Genomic DNA, 12,222 nt, shown 5'->3' on the forward strand with positions numbered 1-12,222 from the left:
GAGGGGTTTGTGATGTTCAGGGGTACCTGGACAGGGGTGTGGCTGCACAAGTGTGCAAGAGCTGCATAAATACACTCACCCATCCTTTACATATCTGTGAAAGCAAAACAGATTATGACCACAGAGCCTCATGCCATAGGGTCTTTCCCATCCACAGTAATCTTATTTTGATTACAATCTCACTGATTAAACAGAGGTAAAGACATTAAGGACTTTGCCATCTCAAGCAGCTTTAGCATGCAAAGAGCCCATTTTTAAAGATAACATCTACTTATAATCAATAGGTTTTTCATCATTTTCAATAGCTTGTGTGTCTTCTTCAAAGCACAACCTTTGGATTGAGGTTTGCCTTCCAATCAGGAGTGCATGAGATCTGTGATCTCTGAGGTTTCTGCTCCAGGGCACACACATAGTCGGAAATGGAGCAAATTCCGGTCTTTCTGGTTCCGTCCTCTACTCTGTCTCTCCCTCCCTCCTGTCTCTTGAAGAACATTAGAGAGTATATTGATTCATGATGCAAGTTCTGAGGAAGAATTGACAACTAAAGTGGAAAGCCAAGAACGCTCCAGATTAATGTTTCCAGCACCTTCTACAGCTCACCTCTTTTCAGTCCAATCAGTTTCCCAGTGAATACCCTTCAAGTTGGCAAGCTTTGGAGTTGAACATGGACTTAGTCCATCGACGAACCGTCCGGCTAATTAACAACACCAGCAGAAAACCTTTTTTATTTTTCCATAGAAGAGTCCAGTCACCATATGGTATTTAAAATTAGTTTTGCATCTGGGAAATCTAGACACATACATGCCTCAGCATTTACCACCCACGTCTGTTGGTTTATCAGGATAAAATGCATACACAGCTGTAGGTGGTGCCTTAGTCAGAGCTTCTATTGCTGTGCCAAGTTGGAGACGAAAAGGTTTATTTGGCTTACACTTACACATTATAGTCCAACACTGAATGAAATCAGGACAGGAACTCAAACAGGGCAATATCCTGGAGGCAATGGAGGATGTTACTTACTGGCTTGTGATGTGGGATTCTCCTCTGTATACTGTGAATACCATTGGTTAATAAAGTAACTGCCTTGGCCTGTTGCTAGGGCAGAAGTTAAGTAGGTGGCAAAAGCTAAACTGAATGCTGAGAGAAAAGAGAAGGAGTCAGAGAGAAGCCAGAGAAAGACACCAGAACTTTGGCCGGTGACGATAAAATCATCACACAGCCACACAACGATACACAGATTAATAGAAATGGGTTAAATTAATATGGAAGAGTTAGCCAATAAGAAGCTAGAGCTAAAGGGACAGGGCATGTTTTAAATAATATAGTTTCTGTGTGATTATTTTGGGGCTGAGCAGCCAGGAACCAACAAGCAGCCTCCTTTACAACAGTCTGGCTCCCCATGGCTTGCATAGCCTGCTTTCTTACAGAACCCAGGACTGCCAGCTTTGGGATGGTCCCACCCACATTAAGCTTAACCCTACCCCATATGAATCACTAATTAAGGATCTTTTAGAGGCATTTTCTCTATTGAGGTTTGTTTTCTCTTTTCAAATGCCTCTAATCTAGCTTGTGTCAAGTGGATATCCAACTAGTCAGGACAGATGGCCAGCTAAAGTTATTATGTGGATACGAGCTGACTCTCTAAAAGGCCTTGAGGCAGGTAATATGAAAACTGAATGGGTTTTGTGAGTAGGTTAACATCCTTCATCAGTAGCTTAGCTCATTAGTAAATCAGTTCATGCCCACTTGAGGGAACTACATAAGAGGTATGGCCTACTTAGCAGTATGTGTCACTAGGGGTGTGCCTTTGACAGCCATGTCTGGTCCCCAGACCCTTCTTCCATGGCCTACTATGAGGTAGGCTGCTTGCCTCCACCATCCCCTTCCATGATGATGGTTCTGCCTGACCATAGGCTTACTAGCGATATATCCATCCATTCATACATTGCTACCTCTGACAACATGGAGACAACAGATCCTTCCTCCCTTAAGTGGCTTATCCCTAGTGCATTGGTTATCGTCTAAAGGCTGCCTGGTGCTCATCCTATGGAGTCTCCCCCAAAGAAGCCCTTAGGAGTAAATAGCCAACTATGATGTAGTCTAATAACACCACACTGAAAGCTCATTCTAGATGGAAAAGTACATGGGTCTGGAGATGCATTCCTAAACTGCTGTCTACAACATCCTCCATCAACTAAACATGAAGGCTACCACTGTGGATATACCATCCTGACAGTAAAGCATCACACTTTGGGTACATCATTTTAACGTGTTGTGTAAGCATTGTATAATGATAGATCATTTTGCTCCCAGTTAAAAAAAATAAAGTTGCTATTACTATTTTCAATGTAAATGTTTCAGTTAAAACTAGAGGTAGAGAGATAGAGATAGCTTGGTGGTTAAGAGCATTTGCTCCTCTTCCAGAGGACCTGAATTTTGCTTATAGCAACCTCATTGGGTAGCTCAAAACCATGTCTAACTCCATTTCCAGATGATCTGATGCCCTCTTCTGGCACCCACAGTCACTGCACTCATGTGTGCATACACAAATCTTAAAACATAAATTATCATTTTGGAAGCCAGAGCTCTATCCTGGATTCTATTGACTATTTCTCTCACAGATTAGTCTTGTGAGAATCATGTCACTTTTTGCAGAGCCTCATTCTTCCAAGTAATAATAATGACTTCTGCCCCACACTGAGAAGTGTGTGGGCATATGACATATGATTTGACAGAGTCTTTAACTCTTCATGGAGGGGAGGAGATGGTAAAAGATGGTAACATGATTTACGTTAAATAATTTTACTTCTAGGCACACCATATATATTTTGCACATCTTGGAACATCTTACTTATTATTGTTATTATTATTTTACTTTACTGAGAGTTCAATTAGTAAAGGCAGGAAGGGTGCATTGCAGAGGTAGTTTCTCCTGAAGAGATATTTGCCTGAGACATTCCCTGGAGCAACCTCCTGTTGCCTATTGTCACTCACAATGCATTTCTGAGCCTGACCCTGACCCCTTCAGACTTGCTCATACCCCACCCTGAGTGCTTTCTTTGCATTCCAAAACACAGCATCCTGGGCCAAGAAGACTAGAGTGTGAAAGGATATTAATTCTCCTTCTCAAGCAGCCTTTCACAATGAGTGCTCAGACTTGAGAGATACTTTGTGTACTGCAAAACCCTGTCCTCCACCTTAATGAGATCTGGGCTTTCTTGATTTAATTCTATCTTGGGCTACTTTGATCCAACTTTATCCTGAGATGCACTGTTCCCAGGCCCTAAATCACTGGTGTTTTTTCTTCTATCCAAGAGTAGACATCAGAATAGCTATAGACTGGACATCCAAGTCTCTCTCCCTTTCTCTCTCTCTCTCTCTCTCTCTCTCTCTCTCTCTCTCTCTCTCTCTCCACTCTGGTTCATTCCAAAACTAATAACTAGGCTTTAGAACTCTAGAATCACCTCTTGATGTGGAATATCACCTTAAGCTGTGTAACATTTGTGTAGGCTGTGGAATATTTGTTTAATGATGCAAAGATGTATTGCATTCTTTTATGTTGCATTTGTTTTATTCTGTGTTACTCTGCCTGTCTAAAATACCTGATTGGTCTAATAAAGAACTGAATGGGCAGTAGGAAGGCAGAAGAAAGGACATGTACGGCTGGCAGGTAGAGAGAATAAATAGGTGGAGAAATTTAGGAAGAGACATTGAAGAATATTAGGAGTAGGACATCAGGGTCAGTCATTCAGCTTCACAGGCAAGCTAGAAAGTAAGAAGTGAAGAAAGGTATAGAGAATAGAGAAAGATAAAAGACAAGAGGCAAAAGATAGATAAAAATTTAAGTTAAGGCCGGGCGATGGTGGCACATGCCTTTAATCCCAGCACTCGGGAGGCAGAGGCAGGCGGATCTCTGTGAGTTCGAGACCAGCCTGGTCTACAGAGCTAGTTCCAGGACAGGCTCCAAAGCCACAGAGTAACCCTGTCTCGAAAAACCAAAAAAAAAACAAAAAAAAAATTAAGTTAAGAAAAGATTGCTAGAAACAAACCAGGTTAAGGTCAGGCATTCATAAAAAAGAATAAGCCTCTATATATTTATTTGGGAGCTGGGTGCAGGCCCGTCAAAGAGTCGAATGTGGGTCTATTTCTTTGTAATAGTCTCAGCTCATGCCCCACTTTTGACTTCAGGAACGAGAATCATATGGTACCAGGACCATAGAATATGAACAAATCTCTGGACTCCCCATTCTACAGCCTTAGCACAATGTCTAGCACAGAGTCCAGGTGAAAACATTTACTAGATTTAATGGATATTTGGAAAAACTAAACATAGTCATTCATTAAATCAATACTTTAAATGGATGAATTAAACAGGTGGATCTAGGTGCCAATTTCAGCCAGTTATTTACAATGTTAACAGATATTTCCTATTTGAGTGAATACAAACATATGTGGTACAGTGACATTTCAATTGTATTTTAATAAATAAAGACTGTCTGATCTGAGAGTAAAATAGTCCCACCGGTCAGGTTTACAAACCAGATTATGGTAACACACACCTCTAATCTCAATAGCCTAATGGCACACACCTTTAATCTCAGTGGCCACACTAGTTGCCATAGAAACTGGGTGGTGTATGCCTTTAATGACAGTGGTGCATGACTTTAATCCCAGCCTTAGAGAGGATTATAAACTGGGAGGAAACAGCTCTCAACTGTCAATCTCATTCTGAGATGCCAGACGGCAGGATCACCTTTTCAGACTGAGGTCGAGGTAAGAGCCAGTGGCTGGCTGTTTTGCTTTTCTGATCTTCAGGTTGAACCCCAATTTCTGATCCTGAGTTTTTATTAATCATGCTTCAATTTGAGATCCTTGAGTTTATACATCTTTAACTAGCCAAGACACCTATGTTGTACAAAAATATCTATTATTGTTATTGGAATGGCAGTTTGAACAATGTTTCCATATCAATATTTGACATTAAATACACAAAGGCTCAGCTCTTTCCAACATGTAACATGAGACCCTGATGTCACCAGGGCACCCACCTGCCAGTATAAGACCAAATCAAATCCAAACTTTCTCTCTGCTAAGGTGTCCATTATCCCAGCAACTGTGTGTAAGAAGGCGTGTGAAGGTAGTCACACTTTAGCAGCACCTGGTAACCCATGACCTTGCACGGCTCTCCTCCAAAGACCTGAAGACCACCTATGTTTATGACAATACACATACACAGTAAAAAATTGTGGCAAATACAACATGTATGTTCAAGCTTCTACTTTTCCCATACCATCTGCATTAATGTTCTCTGTGCCTGAGCTGACAGGCTCCAGTCTGGTGCGTGGTGGCCTGCTGAGAGCTACGGGGCACAATGACCTGGGTTCACCCTGGTGAGAGCATCATGTCCATCCACATGGAGATGAAGCATTGGTAACATATGATCAAGGTTTTGTACAGAGCTAAGTTTGAGTTCCCTAGCCACTAGAAGACCAAGACTCATAGAAGAAAGGCCCACCAATTCAAATGCTGATGAGTTTGGAGTCAGAGTAGCTGGGAAACAGCTCCTCTCTGAAGGCTGTGGCACAAACTACCTCCCCAAACTTGGTTCTCCAGACAAGTGACAGAACCTGCAACACACACACACACACACACACACACACACACACACACACATATAAACTTAAGTCCAAGATATGACACTTGCTATCTCTGCAACTCTGGGAAAATTCTTCAGTGCTCTGAGCATTGGATTTCTCATTAACAAAGGGGGTGCTGTGAAATTAGCATGTGTTGTGATGAGGATTGTATTTGATAATAGTGTCCTCTGAGTAACTAGTTGCTTTGACGTACTGGTTTCTTTGCTTTTTAAATAATCTGTCTACTTAAGTACTATTTACTTAGTGCCATCGTTCATCCATATACCCATTCACGATTGTGTCCATTTATCCATTCATCTATTCTATCTGTCTATGCATCCATACCCAGGCTTCCATCTCTCCATGCACCTATCCATCCTGTCTTTTTATTACCCATTCTCTCAGTCCTTCACTGACAAGTTCTCCATCCTCCCAAGTTGCCTGCATTTTTTTATTACACTACACCAAATATCTTCCATTATAGAAGCATCTTCTCTCAGTTTAAGAAAAAGAAAATTTCTGGAAATGTATAATGGACATTGGTGTTGGAGACGGGTATTAGAGATGACAGTAGGGATGGATGTTGGATATGGAGGATGGATATGGGTGTGGGAGAGAGATATTGGATATGGATGTTGCACATGGGTTTTGAACATGGATGCTGAAAATGGATGATTCAATTCATGTGCCATTGGACTGAACTCTTATAAATAGTATAATGGTGTCTCATTAAATACATTTTATCTTTTTTTAAAGATTTATTTATTTATTAAGCATACAATGTACTGCTGGCAAGGAAGGCACCAGGTCTCATTACAGATGGTTGTGAGCCATCATGTGGTTGCTGGGAATTGAACTTGGGACCTCTGGAAGAGCAGCCAGTGCTCTTACCCTCTGAGCCATCTCTCCAGCTCCCAAAATACATTTTATCTCAGTAAAACCTATCCATTTACTTCCAACCCCCATTTATTCTTTAATCATTACTTTCTTGTATAGCTTGTGACTTGACCTGTATTTATTTTTATCTTTTCCTGAAACGGTCTTAAATTTTCCATCCTCTGATAATTTTCTTCATGATGATTGCTGTTGTTGCTACTTCTACTGTTCTTACAAGTCACCTTGCTGGTCTCTGCCTCTGATATTTTCCAAAGATAATCATTTCCTCCATAACTCCACTCAAAGTGGAGTTTATACCTTTACTTGAAATTCAGTCTCTCATCTTCTCAAGACATCTTCCAGCCCTTCCCCATTCATTTGCCTTTGGCCTTTCACACACCTTTTTCTATAGCACACAGCATCCCCATCAGCATGGGACAGTAAATTTTTATTTTTAATTATTAAAATGTCTTCTCTCACTACTGTTATATCAGTCCACTTTACAGCAGGAGCTTCAGAAATGTTTTCCATTTTGGCTTTTAACAATCTACCTCTTATGGCTTTGTGTTAATCTGATCCTAGAAGAGGTCCCATGGAGGTCGCTGATGTCCTTGATCATTGTGACTATTAAGTTAGTTCCTTTCTTAGGCTTCCTGGCCTATCAGCAGCACTTGGCACAGTGTTAAGGAAATATTCCTCACTTGGCACCTCTCTTCCTATGCCCCATTTCTCCTCTGTGCCAAGGTCCATTTTCACATACCACCAATGAGTGTCTCTGGGATGCACACAGAACAGACACCATGTGTTTACAAATGGCCATCTATTGCCTCGTCTTTCCCTAATGCCAGCCCATGCTGGCATCACTTTCCCCCGGGACACCTCTCTTCCTCTCCCAGACAGGCTCTGTCTTCCATCCTTGCTTTGAGTTCAACATACTATGCACAACCATAATGGCTGAGGTGTGTCAGGCTGTCCTGAACTTGGTGATGATTCTGTCTTCTTGTCTCCTTGACAGCTAAACCCATAATTCTTGTCTAATCTGCAAAATTTCACAAGATGGGGATTATTCCACCTCTCCACCTGCGAGTCTGTTCTTTACCAGGGCCACACTCTGCCTCCTTCTCCATAGTCTCTGCCTGTGGAGCTTGGTTGCTTTGTCATGTGACCCCATCATATCGTCGGGGCTCGCTGTCATGTCTCCCTCTGGCTTTAGCTACCAGTCAAAAATTCAGTGAATCCCACTCTGTCATTTCACTAATGTGCAATTCCCTCCATTGAAAAGTCATGTTCTCAACCCCATCATTTTCATCTATTTTTTTTGAAAAGCATTGATCTGTTCCTAGTACACTATACAGCTTATTCCAGCAGTCCATCAATGCTCCTTCAGGAGAGTAGGGACTCTGCATTCCTCAGGAAATCTTCATCAATCTCTACCATCTGTCTAGAGATCTTTCTATGCCCTACCCATTTATCTTCTTTTGATCATCTGTCTATCACCTACCTATCAAGTATCTGTAATCTATAGTTCTATCATCTATCTATCTATCTATCTATCTATCTATCTATCTATCTATCTATCTATCTCATCATTTATTTACTTATTAATCTAACACCTATCATCCTTTTCTATCATCTATATATTTATCATCTTTCTATTTGTTCATCTATCAACCTTATATCATTCATTGTTTCTCTACCGCAGAAAATAAAACAAATGAATGATAGATCAAATCATTTCCAGACATTTATATCACTATTTTACTAGAAAAAGCAAGACCCACTTCCTGTTGAACCCAAAATCGGATTTATCCACCGATTTTGATTGATTCTGTTACTGTCCTGGTACTCTTTGACACAAGTAAGTTTACTCTAGCTTCACTCTCTTGGGAGACCCTTGTCCCCACTATGAAGTACCATACTCCCCTTGCCTGGTGGCCGCTGAAACACACTTCATGCTAACCTCCACTGTCACAGATGCCTGGTTCCTCACACCAAGCTGCACCTACTTCAAATCCATCTCACATACCTGAGCATTGCTTTGTCCAAGACAAGCATTTTGGGACTCTCTGATCCTTCCAAATAACAGCTCATGCTTGCTCATTTGAAGGGCAGTAAAGATTTTCTTTACTGAAATTCTGTCATAATTGGATGCATTTTCTCCTGCCACTCAAGTTAGAATGCCTGTTGGCAGAAGAGGAGAGGAGAAAATAGAGTGAAATATTTAAAAATAATATTTTCATATTTTCCTTTGAAGTTCATTTACAGCTTGTTCATTTGTTTTATAATCTGCTAATGATAACTAAACAAATGGCAGCAGATTACGGATTTTTCAGACGTATTTATAGAAATCAGCTTTTATCAATTAGTATGGCTCACGAGAAAAGCCAGCAGCTCATTTAGCTTCAGGAAGGCCGCACTGCACCACACCCCTGAAATCACTTGTTCAGGCAGCAGTGCAGACTCCGGGTGACTGCTCCTTCAGGCAGCCGTGCAGACTCCCGGGGACTGCTCCTTCAGTTTGGTGCAGGTATCCACTCATATGATACGCTAAGAATCCATGAATGACCACATCTGATACATTCATGGTAGCATGAAGTGTTTGCCTTTAGCCTGTTTGCTTGGGTACACATGCATGTGTCATGTATGAATGCTTCAGATGGTGTGAGGAGAGATAGGAAGTTAAGCATTGGGAGCCCTCTCCTTTACAGCTTGGAAAGCTTCCATTTTTATTCACTTGCTAGTGTTCACTTTTTCTAACAATGAGAGTGAATTTAGAATCACTCTCGCCAAGCAGTGATGATGGGGGAGAGTCTTCTGTTTTGTGTTAATTTCATTGGTTAAATAAAGAAACTGCTTGGCCTCTGATAGGACTGAAAATTAAGTAGGCGGAGTAGACAGAACAGAATGCTGGGAGAAAGAAGCCAAGTCAGGCAGTAGCCATGATTCTCCCACTCCAGACAGATGCAGGTTAAGATCTTTCCTGGTAAGATTATTAGAAATAGGTTAGATCAATATGTAAGAGCTAGCCAATAAGAGGCTGGAACTAATGGGCCAGGCAATGTTTAAAAGAATACAATTTCTGTGTAATTATTTCGGGGCATAAGCTAGCTGGTGGCCAGGAGCTGGGAGGCAGGAACGCTGCCCGCAGCTCCTACTACACAGTGACTTTCTTTGTGAGGGAAAGTGAGAGTCGTCACGGGCCCCCCTGACCTGTGGCTCTCTCTCTAATGCCCAGCTTTCTCCCACCCACCCAACTCACCTCTCGTTAAAGTGAACCTGGAAAGACTCGCAGCTCCTTTCCTCAGCCTGAGTTTCTGTCTCACACAACCAGTTGATATCTATGTAATAAGAGCCCCGTGGACATTTTCCTGGCAGGGCCTCTGCGATTCCCTGAATGACCCTTGAACCTGGGCTGGTTTTCTCTCACAATCTACTCAGCTCTCCCATTCTAAGCAATGTCTCTGAACTTTTCTTTTCTTCTGCTCTCATGTTACCATTATATCCTACAAAGAAGAGGTCTGAGCTTCATCACAGCAGATAGGGAAGCACACAACTAAAGCCTTTCTGTTATCTGTAGCGCTCTGCACAAAACCCTCCAAGGAGAAAGAGGAATGACAAAGTCAGCTTTGGTTAACACATGCTCTCCCTTGAAGAACAGAGACAATTTGAACAGCAGCCACTGAAGGAAGACATCCAGGGAGGGACCAGCCTGACCCACCACAGTCATAAATGTTTCTATTTGTTCATTATTATAAATATTATACATATTCATTTTAGTAAAATATGGCTAGGGAGCAGTATAGATCCACACAAGAATGCCTTGTTTGATCTAGTCATTCTTCCCACATGCTTAATTGTCAGGAAAAGAGAAACAGATAGAACATATACTTTTAGTTTTTACTAGAAAATTCTCCACAAAATATTTTTGTCATATTTTTCCTACCCTCAATTCCTACCAGATCCTCCCTACTCTCTGACAGGCAACTTTGTGTTCATTTTATCTCTCTTTCAAATAAAATGAACAAACAAAAAATTACAAGCAATACAACACACACACACACACACACACACACACACAAATAAAACATAAAAAAGAAAACCAAACTAAACAAACCAAAGATCAGTAAGACAAAAACCTGCCAAACAAATCAAAATCAGACAAAATGTCTACAAAAACACAGCTGAGTTTATTCTTTACTAGACAACTACTCTTCGAGATGGGGCTCAGTCTGAGGGGTATTTAATATACCCAGTGAGATTCTATTGAAGGAAGCTATTTTTTTTCTTTTCAAGGAGTATTGATAGCTTCTTGGTTAGGGATGGGAGCCTGTGTCCATCTCCCAACTTCAGTGCTGCTATCCTGTCTGGTTTTAACCCATGCAGCTCTAGTAAATGCTGCTCCAGTCCTCATGAGTTCCTATATTCATCAGTCTGGCTGTGTCTAGAAGACCCTGTTTTCCTGTAATCACCTATCACTTCCTGTTCTTGTAATCTTTCCGCCTCTTCCTCCACATGGGTCCTCGAGCCTTGATAGGAAGGAATGGTAGAGACATTACATTTAGAACCAAGTGGTCCAAAGTCCCTCTCTTCATATTGTCCCATTGTGGGTCTCTGAGATAATTCTCATCCATGTCAAGAAGAAGCTTACCTCATGAGGGTTGAGCTAGGTACCGACCAATCTACTGAATGTCACCAGGGGTCATTTCATCTCAATGTTTCTTTAGCAGAACAATAGTATTAGGTTTTCTTCTATTCCCACAACCTATCTAATCTCAGGTTCTCGGCCACTTTAGCAGAGGCAGGTAAGAATTCCATTCATGTCATGCATCTTAAATCCAATCACCATGTAGTTTGTTACTTCCATAACATTTATGCCACTACTGCATCAGTAGATCTTCCAGGAAGACTGCTGTTGTAGGTTGTAGAGTTTATTATTTATAATTAATATTTTATATCAATCAACATTAATATTAAATTAATATTAAATACTACTATTAAATTAATATTAATTATTGTATTAATATTAACATTAATGTTTATAATTAGCTTTATATCCCCATAATATGCAGGGTAACTTCAACTACGATAAATGCTAGTCAGTAGAGGCAAAGTTGCTAGTTGGGCACCAGCTCAACTTCTTCGTCTTCAATGACATGAAAGTTTTGTCGTCAACAATAGGGCCTTACCATTAGGTTACAAAGCATAACCAATAGTGTTGCCAGTAGTGTGTGATATTTTAGAGCCTGAACGGGGCTCTTTTGGCCAACAACTTAACAGGATGTAACCCATTACTAGTTCAGAGGTTTTATTTGGTGGCATAAGATATCTAGTTGGGGAATTTTCTCCCCTATAATATGGTGTCTCTGTTTAGATTCATTTCATATATGTATATGTTTTAGGAAGCTTCTACAGTCATAGGTTTCTATGTGGTCTTTCAAATGGCCTTTAGGGTTAGTTGTCTCTCCTCACATCCCTCCTTTACCCTTCTCTGCCATCTCTTTCTCTAATCCTCCTATTCTAGTTTTCCCTTTGTCTCTCCATAACAACATATTCTATTTCTCCTTCCCTGGATTATCTCCCTGTCATCCCTTACTAGGTAACTAACCTTGGCACACACATTAAAAATGATAAGAGAGAAGAAAAGCACTAATAGGTTTTGACTTAATTATTATATCAAAATTACTATACTAGTGGCTGTTACTATAATAAT

The sequence above is a fragment of the Alexandromys fortis genome, unplaced genomic scaffold, assembly GCF_014885135.2.
Source record: "Alexandromys fortis isolate MF-2015 unplaced genomic scaffold, M_Fortis_MF-2015_v1.1 scaffold_249, whole genome shotgun sequence".
NCBI lineage: Eukaryota > Metazoa > Chordata > Mammalia > Rodentia > Cricetidae > Alexandromys > Alexandromys fortis.